Source organism: Hippocampus bargibanti, linkage group LG05 (genome assembly GCF_051943395.1).
Source record: "Hippocampus bargibanti isolate YZ-2025 linkage group LG05, ASM5194339v1, whole genome shotgun sequence".
Taxonomy (NCBI): Eukaryota; Metazoa; Chordata; class Actinopteri; order Syngnathiformes; family Syngnathidae; genus Hippocampus; species Hippocampus bargibanti.
In genome coordinates, this window is record NC_142738.1 from 1,572,501 (window position 1) to 1,587,500 (window position 15,000).

General features: G+C 40.6%; 1 protein-coding gene and 1 long non-coding RNA gene across 3 annotated transcripts in view; one reads left to right on the forward strand and one right to left on the reverse strand.

The window, feature by feature from the left end:
- The window catches only part of LOC148897411 (uncharacterized), a 12,148-nt gene extending 10,648 nt beyond the window's left edge, over positions 1-1,500 (forward strand). For both annotated transcript variants that reach the window (XR_016115045.1, XR_016115046.1), the window contains exons 2-3: positions 1,154-1,241; positions 1,340-1,500. This is a non-coding gene — a long non-coding RNA (uncharacterized LOC148897411). The remainder of the gene's footprint in view (positions 1-1,153; positions 1,242-1,339) is intronic.
- A 13,085-nt stretch (positions 1,501-14,585) lies between these two features.
- The window catches only part of LOC148897412 (uncharacterized), a 16,304-nt gene continuing 15,889 nt past the window's right edge, over positions 14,586-15,000 (reverse strand). The window contains exon 11 of the mRNA XM_088996816.1: positions 14,586-15,000. This exon is cut by the window's right edge and continues 226 nt beyond it. The gene's annotated coding sequence lies outside the window, so the exon portion shown is untranslated.

The following is a 15,000-nucleotide window of genomic DNA, read 5'->3' on the forward strand; positions in this document are numbered from 1 at the left end:
TCGGAAGGGGGAAGCACAACCCCGCGTCGCTTTTATCGCTTCTCATCAGGAGCCTCGGGGTCTCATCACTCACGTCTTCGTATACTGTCATGGCGCTCTTATGTAATGGACGCCTCGGGAACACTTTTACTCTCCGCTTGGGCTTGGCGCACCTACTTTAGCGTTTTGCTATCTAGCTATCCATCTATTAGCCAGCCATCTCATTATCTATCTCGCTAGCTATCTATTAGCTAGCTATCTAGCTAGCCATCTCCTAACTAGCTATTAGCTAGCTAGCTATCGACAGTAAATTCTCGTTATATCGATATTCTTGGGAGTGGGAAAAAAATATCGATATAACCGGACTATCGATATATCCAATCCTGCGGCATGTAAATTTTCTCCTTGCGTTCATAGAAATAGTATCGTAATAAGCAGTACTATCGATATAACCAATATCGATATAACGAGACTTTACTGTATTTATTATTTCTTGTCAGTTGTTTTTTTTTGTGTGTCTCCATTTTCTCCGTTTTCCCACCCCGTACGACTTTGGGTATTGTTATTCGTGTCCGGATGTTTTATGTGTTTTTTTTTGTGTGTGTGTGTTTTATTTATTATTATTATTTCTGGTTAGAGAGGGTAAGCCGAAAAAGACAACGCACCGAGACGAAATTATGGGTCGCATAATATATTATTATTATGAGTATATTATTAGTATATTGTTATTGTTACTGTTATTATCTGACTAATTAGCTGGTTATCTAGCTAGCGAGCTATTCGCTATCTGTCTAGCTAGCGATCTAGATAGCTAGACATTAACTAGCTATTAGTGGCTGCGGCTGCTCACCCACAGAAAAAAAAAACATATCCTGTGACTGTAAAGTGACCTTGAGAGTTTTGAAAGGCGCTTATAAATGAAATGGATGATTATGATGATGATATGGGTTTACTATTGGCCTCGCTCGGGCTCACTGTAGAGGGAGTGAGTTGTTCTTTGCTGTTGTCCATCAACTTGGTAATGGTTCACATTGTTGATTGGTTTAGTTCGCTGACGAAGCCTCTTGGATAGGAGGCGAAACGTCCGAAACCTTCACTTTTGTACAGATGACGGCTGAAGAAACCTTCTCATCGATTCACATTGTTGAATTTTCAATTGTTTGTTTGCATCCAGGTGACAACAATAGGAGGAAGACGGCAATGCGGGACTTCCAAATACACCCCCCCCCCCTCGGCCCTCGCCCCTGATTTCCTGACAAAAGGTACTCGAACAGTCTTTATTTATCATCAGTGACACAAAAGTCTTGCCACGAGCGTTCTATTGTCATAAATATTCAATTACTTCGGGGCACATTAGAAGGTTGCGGCTTGACAGGAGGAGAGGTGAACCTCTACTGCCCCCTTCTGTCTATTGGAAGAAGGACGTCGAAACCGGAAGATCACCAAATCGGGTGCCAAACGTTTTCGATCACTTCACCAAGACGCGGGTGTGGTCACCGTTACTTTAAAAGACGTCAAACGTATTCCATTAATAATTACCTCGATAAGTATAAATATAATGTTTAATTTGAGTTTCAAAATGGATTAAAAAATACATATACATGCATACATACACACACACATATACATACATATATACACATACATTACTTACATATACAGTAAAGTCGCGTTATATCGATATTCAAGGGAGTCCGAAAAAAATATCGATATAACCGGGACTATCGATATATCCGACCCTGTTTGCATGTAATTTTCTCCGTGCGTGCATAGAACTAGTATCGATATAACCGGGACTATCGATATATCCGACCCTGTTTGCATGTAATTTTCTCCGTGCGTGCATAGAACTAGTATCGATATAACCGGGACTATCGATATATCCGATATCGATATAACCAGACTTTACTGTACATACACAAATATACTGTATATACACATGTGTATATGCATGTGTACATATGTACTATGTATATACTGTATATTGTATATACAGTATATGGGTTGGATGTACCTTTATTCATCTTGCTGTGGAGACATTTACATTACACAGCAGCAAATGAAAGGACGAGGAAAGAAAGAAGTAGAAAAACAAAATACAGGATATATATATATATAGTAAAGTCTCGTTATATCGATATCGGATATATCGATAGTCCCGGTTATATCGATACTATTTCTATGCACGCACGGAGAAAATTACATGCAAACAGGGTCGGATCTATCGATAGTCCCGGTTATATCGATATTTTTTCAGACTCCCTTGAATATCGATATAAGGAGACTTTACTGTATATTCACATTTATTGTTCTATTTTCAACAGTCAATAAAACTATTGATCTGTCTGTCTTTTCTGTCTTTTCTGTCTGTCTGTCTGTCTGTCTGTCCGTCTGTGGTTTACTACTGTGATTCCGAATTGATGTTTTAGTCAAAACAGGCATTTATCTATGAACTGTATTCTTTTCATGCAACTTAACGACTGAAAATGTTTCCAATAAAAGTGGGGGAGGGGCCAACATGAGTGGTTGCCCCTTTACCTTAAACAAACGGGCACTCTGTTTCCGTAAGAGCAACAGTGTTATTTTAAGCCTTCTCAACCATAAGCAGACATAAATAGCACATGTCTAAACTAATCCGTCAGTGAGGCCCCGACCCGACACCCTGAAGATGAACATAGCGCTTCTCAAACGCTTCTTTGTAGCGACAAGGACGACGCCGCGTGTGTCGAAAGCATCCCCCCTTTTGGTCAAAGTTATTGAGAAAAAGAGACGCAGTCCTGAAGGCCCACCGCAACAGTGGAGTCACGATTGAAAAGCAGCCTTCAGGAAATGTACCCAATTACCTTGATGCCAACGCTATGAATAGCACCGCAGCCGCCATTTTACACAGAGCGCCCTTTCACATCCAGAAGTCATCGTATACACACACGCGGTCAGACAAAGGCATGGTTCACTCAAATGAGGGTGTGGTTGACCAGAGGTGGGCTCGGGGGGTGGGCACCAGTGTATGTTTATGTTGTAGACACCGCAAGAACTGCGTGATGATGAATGAATGAAACGTTGTTGAAACCTCAAACATGAAACAGAACATCTTTGTTCTCGTCTGCGTGTGTTTTATTTATATACAGTGTGTGTGTGTCTATATATGCATACACCTAACTACTGCTAGCTACAGCTACCCACAGCTAGCTACAGTGACCCTCAGCTAGCTACAGCAACCTACAGCTAGCTACAGTTACAGCTACCTAGAGCGAGCTACATCTACCTACTGCTAGCGATATTTATTTACAGCTAGTTACAGTTAGCTACAACTAGTGTCACATTTACTTCATCTTCTTCTATTACATTTAGCTACTGCTTGCTATAGCTAGCTACAGATACATACAGCTAGCTACAACTAGCCTCACATTTACTACATATTCTATTATATTTAGCTACTCCTAGCTACAACTAGCTACAGATACATACAGCTAGCTACAACTAGCCTCACATTTACTACATCTTCTATTATATTTAGCTACTGCTAGCTACAGATACATACAGCTACCTACAGGTACTTACAGCTAGCTACAACTAGCATCACATTTACTACATATTCTATTATATTTAGCTACTGCTAGCTACAGATACATACAGCTAGTTACAACTACCCTCAAATGTACTACATCTTCTTCTATTACATTTAGCTACTGCTAGCTACAGCTAGCTCCAGATACATACAGCTACCGACACCTACATACAGCTAGCTACAACTAGCCTCACATTTACTACATCTTCTTCTATTACATTTAGCTACTGCTTGCTATAGCTAGCTACAGATACATACAGCTAGCTACAACTAGCCTCACATTTACTACATCTTCTATTATATTTAGCTACTCCTAGCTACAGCTAGGTACAGATACATACAGCTAGCTACAACTAGCCTCACATTTACTACATCTTCTATTATATTTAGCTACTGCTAGCTACAGATACATACAGCTACCTACAGGTACTTACAGCTAGCTACAACTAGCATCACATTTACTACATATTCTATTATATTTAGCTACTGCTAGCTACAGATACATACAGCTAGTTACAACTACCCTCAAATGTACGACGTCTTCTTCTATTACATTTAGCTACTGCTAGCTACAGCTAGCTCTAGATACATACAGCTATCTCCAGCTATGAACAGCTACTTACAGCTAGCTACAACTAGCATCACATTTACTACATCTTCTATTATATTTAGCTACTGCTAGCTACAGATACATACAGCTACCTACAGGTACTTACAGCTAGCTACAACTAGCATCACATTTACTACATCTTCTATTATATTTAGCTACTGCTAGCTACAGATACATACAGCTAGTTACAACTACCCTCAAATGTACTACGTCTTCTTCTATTACATTTAGCTACTGCTAGCTACAACTAGCTACAGATACATACAACTATCTCCAGCTACGAACAGCTACTTACAGCTAGCTACAACTAGCCTCACATTTACTACATCTTCTTCTATTACTACTACGATGACAACTTTTTGTTTACAGCCTGTTTAAGAGGTAGTTTAAGTTAAATGAAAGTTTTTTTGGCCTAAATGTCACATAAAAGATCAAAGTTCATAACTTCACGTTCTAAATATCCAGAAATCAACCCCTGCTAACCTTGTGACAAACACACCCAAAAAGTGACCTCCCCCAAAGCAACAAATGATGGCGCAATATGTTCCAGAATAAACGACGACAATATGGCCTGTCCATCTTTAGACTTTATTAACACAATATGTTCATTAAAGAATACAATCATCAGCGGCGCTTTGCAAAGCCACTCGCGGCTTTGGCGCTCATCTGTCATCCATTGTTGGGTTCCTAATCCCACCGATGCCACCGAAGTGCATTTTCCCCCCAATGAATCGAGTGGTAGAGGAGGGAGGGGAGGGGTCTTAAATTAGCCCAGCGCGATTAAAACTAGCGGACGATGCTTAATGAAGTGAACCCCGGTAGTTATTAAGCGATTCGCGCGATCAATGAAGGGATCAATGATCACCGGTGACCTTTGCAACTCGGAGCAGATGGACGCCGGCCCCTTAAAGCCCCCCCCCCCCAAAAAAATGGCTCCACCGCGCTAACGAGAAGCTCTTATTTGCGCTTTATGACGCAGACAGATGGATTATATGATTGCGTGGAGACCCCCATGGAACCTCCCCAACCCCCCCCGACTCCTCGATGACTCTCCCCTTAAAGCGCAGCTTTTATTTTGACACAATCGCTAAGCCCAAAAGCCTCGAATTAATCGTTTGTTTTCTCTGGATTTATTGCAAGTAAAAGCAAAATAGATGGTTGCTAACGTGCTGGAAATTGGTTTATCGTCGTTACAATATGAATACATCTGTAAACTAATTTCAACCTCCCCCCCACCCCCCATCACCACCCACCCAAACAAAACAAACATTCACAAGAGCACCAACCACTTCGCAGTTTAGCCTCAATGCCCATAGTAGCATGTGGCTAAAAAAAAAATGCTATCACTTCACTGGCAACAAAACAACAATACTCAAGTAATGGCGCCTACCAAATATCAAAAGATTTAATGTCCAGCGATACCTAGTCTTATGAACTTAATTGGTTCCCAGAAACTGTGTGCAAGGCGAAACGTGTGTATTCCAAACATTTATTTCCCATAGGAAACCATTGAAATGAGAATAATCCGTTTCCAGGTCCCCATAAAACATAATTTTCAACTAAATAAGCCTTAAAACTATACAACAATATACCTTATTTTATGTGTAATAAATGTGCTATGGTGTTATAATGATAGAAATAAACTGTACAGTATAATAAAGTTGTTTTATTTACCTTTGTGACGATCGTTAATGGCTTGATGGAGTGGATAGCTTTTTGCATAAAGTGTCTCAAGGAGCTCTGGGTTGTACATCTTAGAAGTTGTGATATTGCAACAGATGCAGGCAGACACACTAGAAACTTCATTAATAGCTGGTTCCCTTGCTTGTATGTTCTCTTCAAATTGTCCAGATGGCTTCTGCGGGTTATTTGTGGAGCCTGATTGATGGGATATTTTAACCTTTCAGTCTACACTCTGCCTTTGAACTATCAATAAAGTTGAAACGAGTCCAAATTTCACAGTTTTCTATCCATTTTCTCACCATTTCACTTTTTTTTCACTTTTGTTTTTTTTTTTGTTTCAAGCTCTGTTGTCTCCCTTTTGTGTGTGTGTGTGTTTCTGTAACTCCTCCCCCTGCTCACTGCTGCGTGTGTCCTGCGTCTGTCCCCTCCCGCCTCTACCACGGATCTTGACCAATCACGTGCGGCTTTAACCGTAGACTGGGGGCGGGGAATAGAGGGGGAAAAAAAGCAGCGGCAGCCACACGTGCCAGCATTCACTCAACCCGGAAGTAAATCAAATAGATAGAAAGCCAGCTAGCTAGCTAATAGATAGCTAGCTAGCCAGCTAGATAGCTAATAGATAGCAAATAGATAGCTAGGTAGGTAGCCGGCTAGACAGCCATCTAGATAGCAAGCGAGATAGCCAGATAGACAGCTAGATAGATACAGAAGGTCCCGCCCCCATGTTCGTGACGTCACCCCAAGACGTCTTGCCTTTCTCGAGAATCAAAACAATGGCCTCAGATTCGGAGAATATGCTTTCTTGTTACTCATCCAGTTATGAATATGATTCAAATAGTTCTGAAGAGGAAAGCATACATGTTTGCAATTGATTAAATAATTGATTCCGTGTCATTTTGAGGCAACAAATGGATCACCAAAAAAGAGGCAGAAAATGGCGACCGAGCTCCTGTGAGGAATTAATCCGCCTGTTTCCACAGGCGGATTAATTCCTTACATGGAGCTTTGTCACCCTCTTCTGCCTCTTTTTGTTTTTCGTGTTCAGACCAAAGTACAGCAAAATGCATTGATGTAATGGAAGGACTGCTACAACATCTCCTTTTTTTTTTCGGTCAGGGGCGTTCCTTCAGTGACGTCACGTACGGACTCATCACCAACTCAAAAACAAGACTTTCGGAATATTGAGCGCGAGTCTTAAAACGGCAAATATAGCTTTAATATGTGGTGGAATCTTTGTCAAATACGCTGAGTAGAAGTCATTTGAAGCCATTTTACAAATTATGGACACAACTTGTCCGGAGACGTCGGTTGTCCTTTAAATATAAGGTGACTTTACCCACATTATGTTGAACAATTTACCATTGGTTAAACCCAAACGTTCTAAGAAAGTTAGCCTCAATCACCTTCCATCATTTATTAATGAGCTTGGAATATTAAAAACAAAAAAACATGTCAAAGCATGTATGGGGAGAGCATGTGTTTAAATGGATCACTTTTGGCAGTGATGTCACAAGCCGCCACCCCCCCCCCCCCCCCCCAAAACACTCCCATAAACACACCCTGTGTTTCCCCGCTAGCATTGACCAGCTGTCTCTCCTGCTGCTCTCAGCTGATGGAGCACCGAGATGCGGCTGCACTTGGGGGGGGGGGTCGCGGGGGGCCCCGACAGCTGAGCAGATGCAGAAAGCCTTGGAAGGGCGGTGTGGGGGTCTTTCCCCAGTTACCCGGCAGCCGTGCAGCTGCCCCGCCCTCCACCTCCACACCCAACCAGCTGTCACGGTGACCATCCGTAGCGACTCCCAACCAAAATAATCTCAGAGCGAGGATGCTTTAAAATGACCCCCCCCTCCCGTGCACCCCTGCCACCATTACCACCAAACAACCCCCTTTGAACTATGACCCCCGGAGGTGACAAAGAATTGATTTGTTTCAAGGGAGATATTGATCAGCACATTGAGATGGAAATACGTCGCACACTGTGATAGGATCAAAGAAAGAAAGGCCGAGACACCTGCTTTTTGGATGGGGATGTCGCCACTAATATAAGAAGGAACATAAATAGAGAGATTAAAAAAAAAAGTCGCGGCTTGGAATTGAAGCGGATTTACGTGGGACAGGAGATGTCTAATCGTTAACGGATGCTACAGCTTCGTGTTTGCTTTCAACATTTAGCTTGTAGCAGACGTACACATTTCACCATGATGTCCGGGATCCACTGGTGAAAAGGATGCTTTGGTCCTCTCCTCTTTCATCTCAAACTGCTTTATACAACAAAGAGGGCGCAGAAAGTGCGTAAGATCGAATGGTCATATTTATTGTATGTGTGTGTGTGTGTGTGTGTGTGTGTGTGTGTGGTGGGTGGGTTGAAGAGGGGGTATGTGGGTCCCAGATGGATAATGGATGGGAAGTGTAGCCTATTTCCAGCAAGGAACTCGTGGGGGACTGTGGACTGCTGAAACGTATGCCCACCTGACACCCAATTAGGATCAACTGTGTGTGTGTGTTTGTATGACTAGTATTGTGAGGACCACTAACATTTGATACCATAGTAGTGAGGACCTTTTTGACAAGTGAGGACCTTTTGGTCGGTCCTCACAAGTTTTTCATTGTAAAGGCTTTTCGGGGGTCTATATATGGATCTGTTAAGGTTTCAGAGAGGTCCTCACAAAGTCACCCAAAATGATTTTTTGGTGTGTATTTTTATTTCACTCAGATACACACTTTTACTGACTGTGTGTGTTTATGTGTGTATGCGTGGTTAATAAGAGGAAAAAGTTCTTACCACAAAAAAGTAAAACGATATTTTAACCAAATTTAATACAGGGGTGAGGACTTTGAATGTAGCCATTCAGAAACCTCACTCCTGCTTTATTTCAGTTTGAAGTTCACTTTTTATTTCTTTGTTTTTAAAGAAGTTGAAGTGGGAAATGGGGTGACATTTAGTCTTCAAATGTAACACTAGTTCTTCTCTAAACTTATCAGCAACGGTGGTCCTCACTCCTTATATGAAGTTATCCGGACCTCACAAAACCCTTGAAACAGAAACGTGTGTGTGTGTGTGTTTGAAAATCATTTGAATTGGAACAAACTGCACCGAACTGAATCCACATCCACGACTATACTCTAAAATTGTGACATCAACATTAGCAAAAGATGCTACATCAACTATCCATATCATAGCAGTTACAGCCTCCGCAAAAAAAATATGCGTCCTAAAATCACAGTGTGTGTGTGCGACTCTTTTCATCCAATTGAAGTTTATAAATGAATATGAGTTTCAATAATGGTCAATTATAATGGATACTTTAATCGCATTAGCGTCTCTATCTATCTATCTATATATCTATCTATATATCTATATATATATCTATATATATATATATATATGTATATATATATATATATATTGATTTGAGGCAAGTCGGAGTGCGCAATCAGCCATTTTGGCACCTGCTCAGCAAATAGTGGATTGATTCTGGTTTTCATCATGCGTCATCGTTTATATTGTCTATCTATATGTGTTGCTCCACCGTTTGTAATTTAAAAAAATCCATTGCTGTTAGCGTGAAGCTGACTTGAAGGCAAAATTAAGCGGTTGTTATGGATTAGCAAACTATTTTTATATTATAATTGTCTTAGTTTGATGTTTACTTTGACATCAAACTTCAACCGGGAGTGGTATGAATAGCTTTTAAAGATAATAATAATAATAATAATAATAAAAATTTCATTTATAAGTGCCTTTCAAAACTCTCAAGGACACTTTACAGTCACAGGGTAAGTTTTTTTTCTGTGGGTGAGCAGCGGCAGCCACACACGCCAGTGGTCACTCAACCCAGAAGTAACTCAAATAGATAGAAAGCTAGCTAGCTAGCCAACAGATAGCTAATAGCTAGCCAAAAGATAGCTAATAGCTAGCCAACATATAGTTGGCTAGCCAGATAGATAGCTAACGAATAGATAGCTAATAGCTAGCGAATAGATAGCTATTATTATTATTATAATTATAATTATCTATTATCTATTATTATAGTGGCGCATGCTTATATATTGCGTTCAAATGCACATTTCGGGAGTGTAGGTCATCAACGAAATTGACATCACGAGCGCAAGGTCACCCTGAACGACGTATCGGACGGCTTCTCAGAGGTGGCCGAGCAGCTGTGAAAGCGTTCTGAGGACCTCACAGGCAGACAAAGGCCGAGCAACACCTCGACTGTCTGCTAACGCTTTGGTGTGAGAGCGCACGACATGCAGACGTGTGCAAAGTCCGCCAAGGAAATCAATTTTGACAGTTTGACCAAAGAAGGGTGGATGGGGGGGGGGGGGGGGGGGGGCTCGTACAAGGCACCTGGCTGAGTCAAAAACAGGGGAAGAGGGCACCGTTGTGGGAAAGACAAGATGGTGAAATAAAAATTTGTCAGCATAAACAAACAATTAAATAAATAGAGGGATGAACAAATAAACACATAAAAACTATATACATAAAGATATGCATATATATACATATATATAATAATAACACATTTCACTTTTTACATTTCATTTATAAGCACCTTTCAAAACTCTCAAGGTCACTTTACAGTCACAGGATAAGTTTTTTCTGTGGGTGAGCAGATGCAGCCACACGCACCAGCGTTCACTCAACCCCGAAGAAACTCAAATAGATAGAAAGCTAGCTAGCTAGCTAATGGATAGCAAATAAATAGTTAATAGATAGATAGCCAAACAGCGAGCCAGCTTACAGCCAACCAGCTAGACAGCTAATGGCTAGCCAGCTAATAGATAGCAAACAAGTAGTTAATAGATCGCCAGCTAGCCAGTTTACAGCCAGTCAGCTAGACAGCTAATAGCTAGCTAACTAGCCAATTGATAGAAAATAAATAGTTAATAGATAGTCAGTTAGCCAGTTTACAGCCAGTCAGCTAGACAGCTAATAGCTATCTAGCTAGCTAATAGATAGAAAATAAATAGTTAATAGATAGCCAGTTTACAGCCAGTCAGCTAGACAGCTAATAGATAGCTAACTAGCTAATGAAATAAATAGTTAATAGATAGCCAATAAATAGTTAATAGATAGCCAGATAGCCAACAGGTAGCCAGCTAGACAGTTTACAGCCAGTCAGCTAGACAGCTAATAGCTAGCTAGCTAATAGTTAATAGCTAGCCAGTTTACAGCTAGACACCTATTTTTTTAAGTGTTCATTAGCAAGCATGGAAAGACGACATGAATGATGACAAAAGAGTCAAGGGCAAAAATGTTGTCTTTTTTTGGAGGGGGCGGGAATGGGGGTGGGCGGTGAAGATTGGGTGGGGGGGCAACAGCTGGTTGGAGCTAACCAGGAAGTCACTCCACTTCATTAACGACCCAGCAGGAGAGCTGGCCCTTGCCCACAACCCCCCAGCCGTCTCACCTCCCTCCTCCAATGCTTTCCATTAGTCCTCCCCTCCGAGCTGTCGTTTGAGTCGCAAATTTCCACCCACCCGAGAATTTTCGTAATTTGTCGCAAAAAATGACGGGCTGCATCCCAACAACTGATCCACCTCAGTGTTACCATGGAGGAGAACATCAACAAAATAAAAGAAAAATCACTCATTTAAATTGTGACCTGCAGACAATTATATATATTTTTATAATAATAAAATCACTCAACTCGGAAGTAAATAGATAGAAAGCTAGCTAGCCAGCCAGTAGATAGCTAATAGATAACCAACAGATAGCTAGCTAGATAGTCCGCCACCTAGATAACTATGCAGCTAATAGAACGCTAAATAGATAGAAAGCTAGCCAGCCAGCTAGTAGATAGCCAATGGATAGCCAACAGATAGCTAGCTGGACAGATCGCCATCTCAATAACTAAGAAAGTTACTCAAATAGATAGAAAGCCAGCTAGCGAGCTAATAAATAGCTAGCTAGAGAGCTAGCCAGCTTTGTAGCTAAGAGATTTACAGATAGATAGCTTGCCAGCCAGCCAGAAAGCTAGCTAACCAGCCAGATAGATAGCTAGCTAGCCAGCTAACGAGCCAGCTATCTAGCTAGCCAGCCAGCTAATAAATGACAGTTTCTTAGCGTAGCCACGGAGCAATCAAGTCCTCGTTTTGACGTTTGGATGAAAGCTAGGCTAAGCCCACTCACTCAACTCGGAAGTAACTCAAACAGATAGAAAGCGAGGTCGATAATAGATAGCCAATAAATAGCTAATAGCCAGCCAGATCGATCACTAGCTAGCTATTAGATAGCAAATAGCCAGCCAGCTAGTATATAGCCAATAGATAGTTAATAGCCAGCTACCTAGATTGCTAGCCAGCTAATAAATAGCAAATAGCCAGCTAGCTAGCTGTCCGCTATCCAACCAGCTAGATAGCTTCTTCTTTTCCTAAAATATATATTTGGGAGTAATAATCAATAAATAAACACCACTAATCATAAATAAACAAAGAAAATAATCAATTTCATTTCTAAAAAATAATCCATTTCATTTCTAAGGGCCCTTCTTTTTGCGGCCCAAAATAAAGTGACCCAGACATGGGATGCCCCGCCCCTTTTTGCCCTCCCCATCCAATCACTTCACGATTGTCTCGTTCAAGTGAGTGATGTCCTGATCACTCCTAAACACCACAAAGGAAAACACCTGTTAGAATCTTCTTAATCCCTAGCAGCACCCCTGTTCTCGTTTTTTGGATTTTTTTTTTTTTTTGGAGTGGGCCCCAAATCTAATCCACAAAAGGGTCATGAGGCCCAAACCAGTGAGGATTAAACACACACACACACACACACACACACACACACACACACACACACACACACACACACACACACACACACACACACACACACACACACACACACACACACACACACACACACACACACACACACACACACGTATTTCTACCAGGATTTATTCGCCCCTTAATCCTCTGATTTGGATGAACACATCACGCACCCCCCCTGCCCAATCCATATCAACGTGTATCCCTATCGACCAATCACAAGCTTCATCCAGGCTGATTTCCTGTTATTACCCATTAACAAATACCCCCGCACCTCCAATCAAATTGTTGAATTGTCCCCCTTTTGTCCGAGGTTGGCCGAGTGTTAAAAAGACAACTCGAGTCCGAGGCTCGGCCGATGCCAGGACTTTTGGCATGGGACATAAGAGGCCTGATCTTGACATCTGTCATGGCCACGTCTTCCCTCATATCGGCCAACGAGCTCAATCCTCGCTTGGGGTAGAAATAGAAAAGAAATGCGACACCGAGTGGTACACGAAAGAATCACTTCGTTAAATGTTCCGTTAAATGTTCCATCGCATTACGGTGTTTTTTTCATGTTTTGAATCACTAAATAACACAAGCTAGGCTAGATTGCTAGACAGCTATATAGACAGCTAAATACACAGCTACGGTATATAGATAGCTATACAGACAGACAGATAGATAGCTAGATAATTCCATCACAGAGTTGCTATCCATACGTGATGTACTCAATTTCGCGCATTTCAGGAAACTCAATGGGCTTTACATCATTAAAAGTAGACCAAAATAATTACAAAAATAAAACAACTAAAGACATTTAAAGCACAATATACCGAAATAAAAGTACATTCATGAATACGGCGTTTTTTTTGTATCGCAACTGCAGTCTGTATATTCGTGGGCAATATTTTGTCACCATCTAGCGGCCGCGGTTGGCATAGCAAGTCCAATCTGATGTCATGGCAAGAAACACCAAAGAAATTAAATAAGTTTGATCGTGTCAAAAATGGGTCAAGTAGCCAAAAACGGGAATCGTTTAAGAGTACTGTAACTTTGGAATAATAAGATTCTTATAAAAGTAAAAACTGACAGGCAAGACGCTTAATGTCGACCCTGTTATTGATCGAGTAGTGGCTTTTTAGTTTTTCGTCACGAGTTTTTCTAATAGTTGCATCACAATAACTGGTGTGTGTTACTCCCAAAAATGCATCTTGAAACATTGACAGTGAAATACCACCACGAAACAGTTAGCCAATGCAAAAACAAATCACGAAATAAAAATCAACAACTTACCGTGACGTGCGTTCTTGAGTTGGACGACGAACTTTGGTTGAAATATCCACGTTTTGGGTAGACACCGAAGACGTTTCTTGACGAAACTATTTTAAAAAATTGCCCACGTGAAATTCGAACGCCGACTTGATGAAATCACACCTGTCCAATAAAATTACTTCCTGTTGTCATATGATTGCCTTCCTCTGTTCGATTGGTGAAATGACGTCAAAGGTCACACGTGACCACGTTTGAAGACGAACAGCAAACGAGTAGAAAGAACACTAAAACATTAGAGGTGGAAAAAACTTCGAGTAAAAGTTTCAGTGACGTCACGTACGGACTCGTCACCAACTCAAAAACAAGACTTCCGGAATATTCATCGCGTGTCTTAAAACGTAAAATATAGCTTTAATATGCGGTGGAATCTTTGTAAAATACGCTTAGTAGAAGTCATTTGAAGCCATTTTACAAATTATGGACACAACTTGTCCAGAGACGTCGGTTGTTCTTTAAATTTAAGAATATATATACTGTATTTATTAAAATTATCTTCTTTTCCTTTCAGCTTGTCAATTTTTTTTGTTAAAATTATATATATATATGTACATATATATCATTATTTTGTTATTTAAAAAAATAGTGAATATTTCCATTGTTTACCAAGTGATAAAAATCCTTCATGTGAAATGCTAAATAAAGAATGTGGAGAAATGTATTGCAGACTTTTTTATTTGGCAACAAGGAGCGGGGTGAAAACTTTATACGGTTTGTTGTATACATATCAAAATGTCACGTCATATCTTCATTTCTTAAAACAACAAAAAAAAATGTTCTGTCTTTGGAACATTCCACCCACTTTCACAGTAGATTGGCTCATTTCTAACCGTATTGCTTCACTGTGTTGGCAACTGAGTGTGTTGGCAATGTTTTGTCTTCATTTGGCCAGTCAATAAGTAAAAAAAAAAAAACATACTTAAAAGATTCACGATGCACAATTTGTGGTCAGAGTAACATGTTTCACAATAAAAGTATATGCCAAATACTCCTCGTATACTGACGTATGGGAGAGTGAAAATGAGCGGTTGGTTTCACGGTTGGATGAATGTAACATCACGAAATGTGCTTA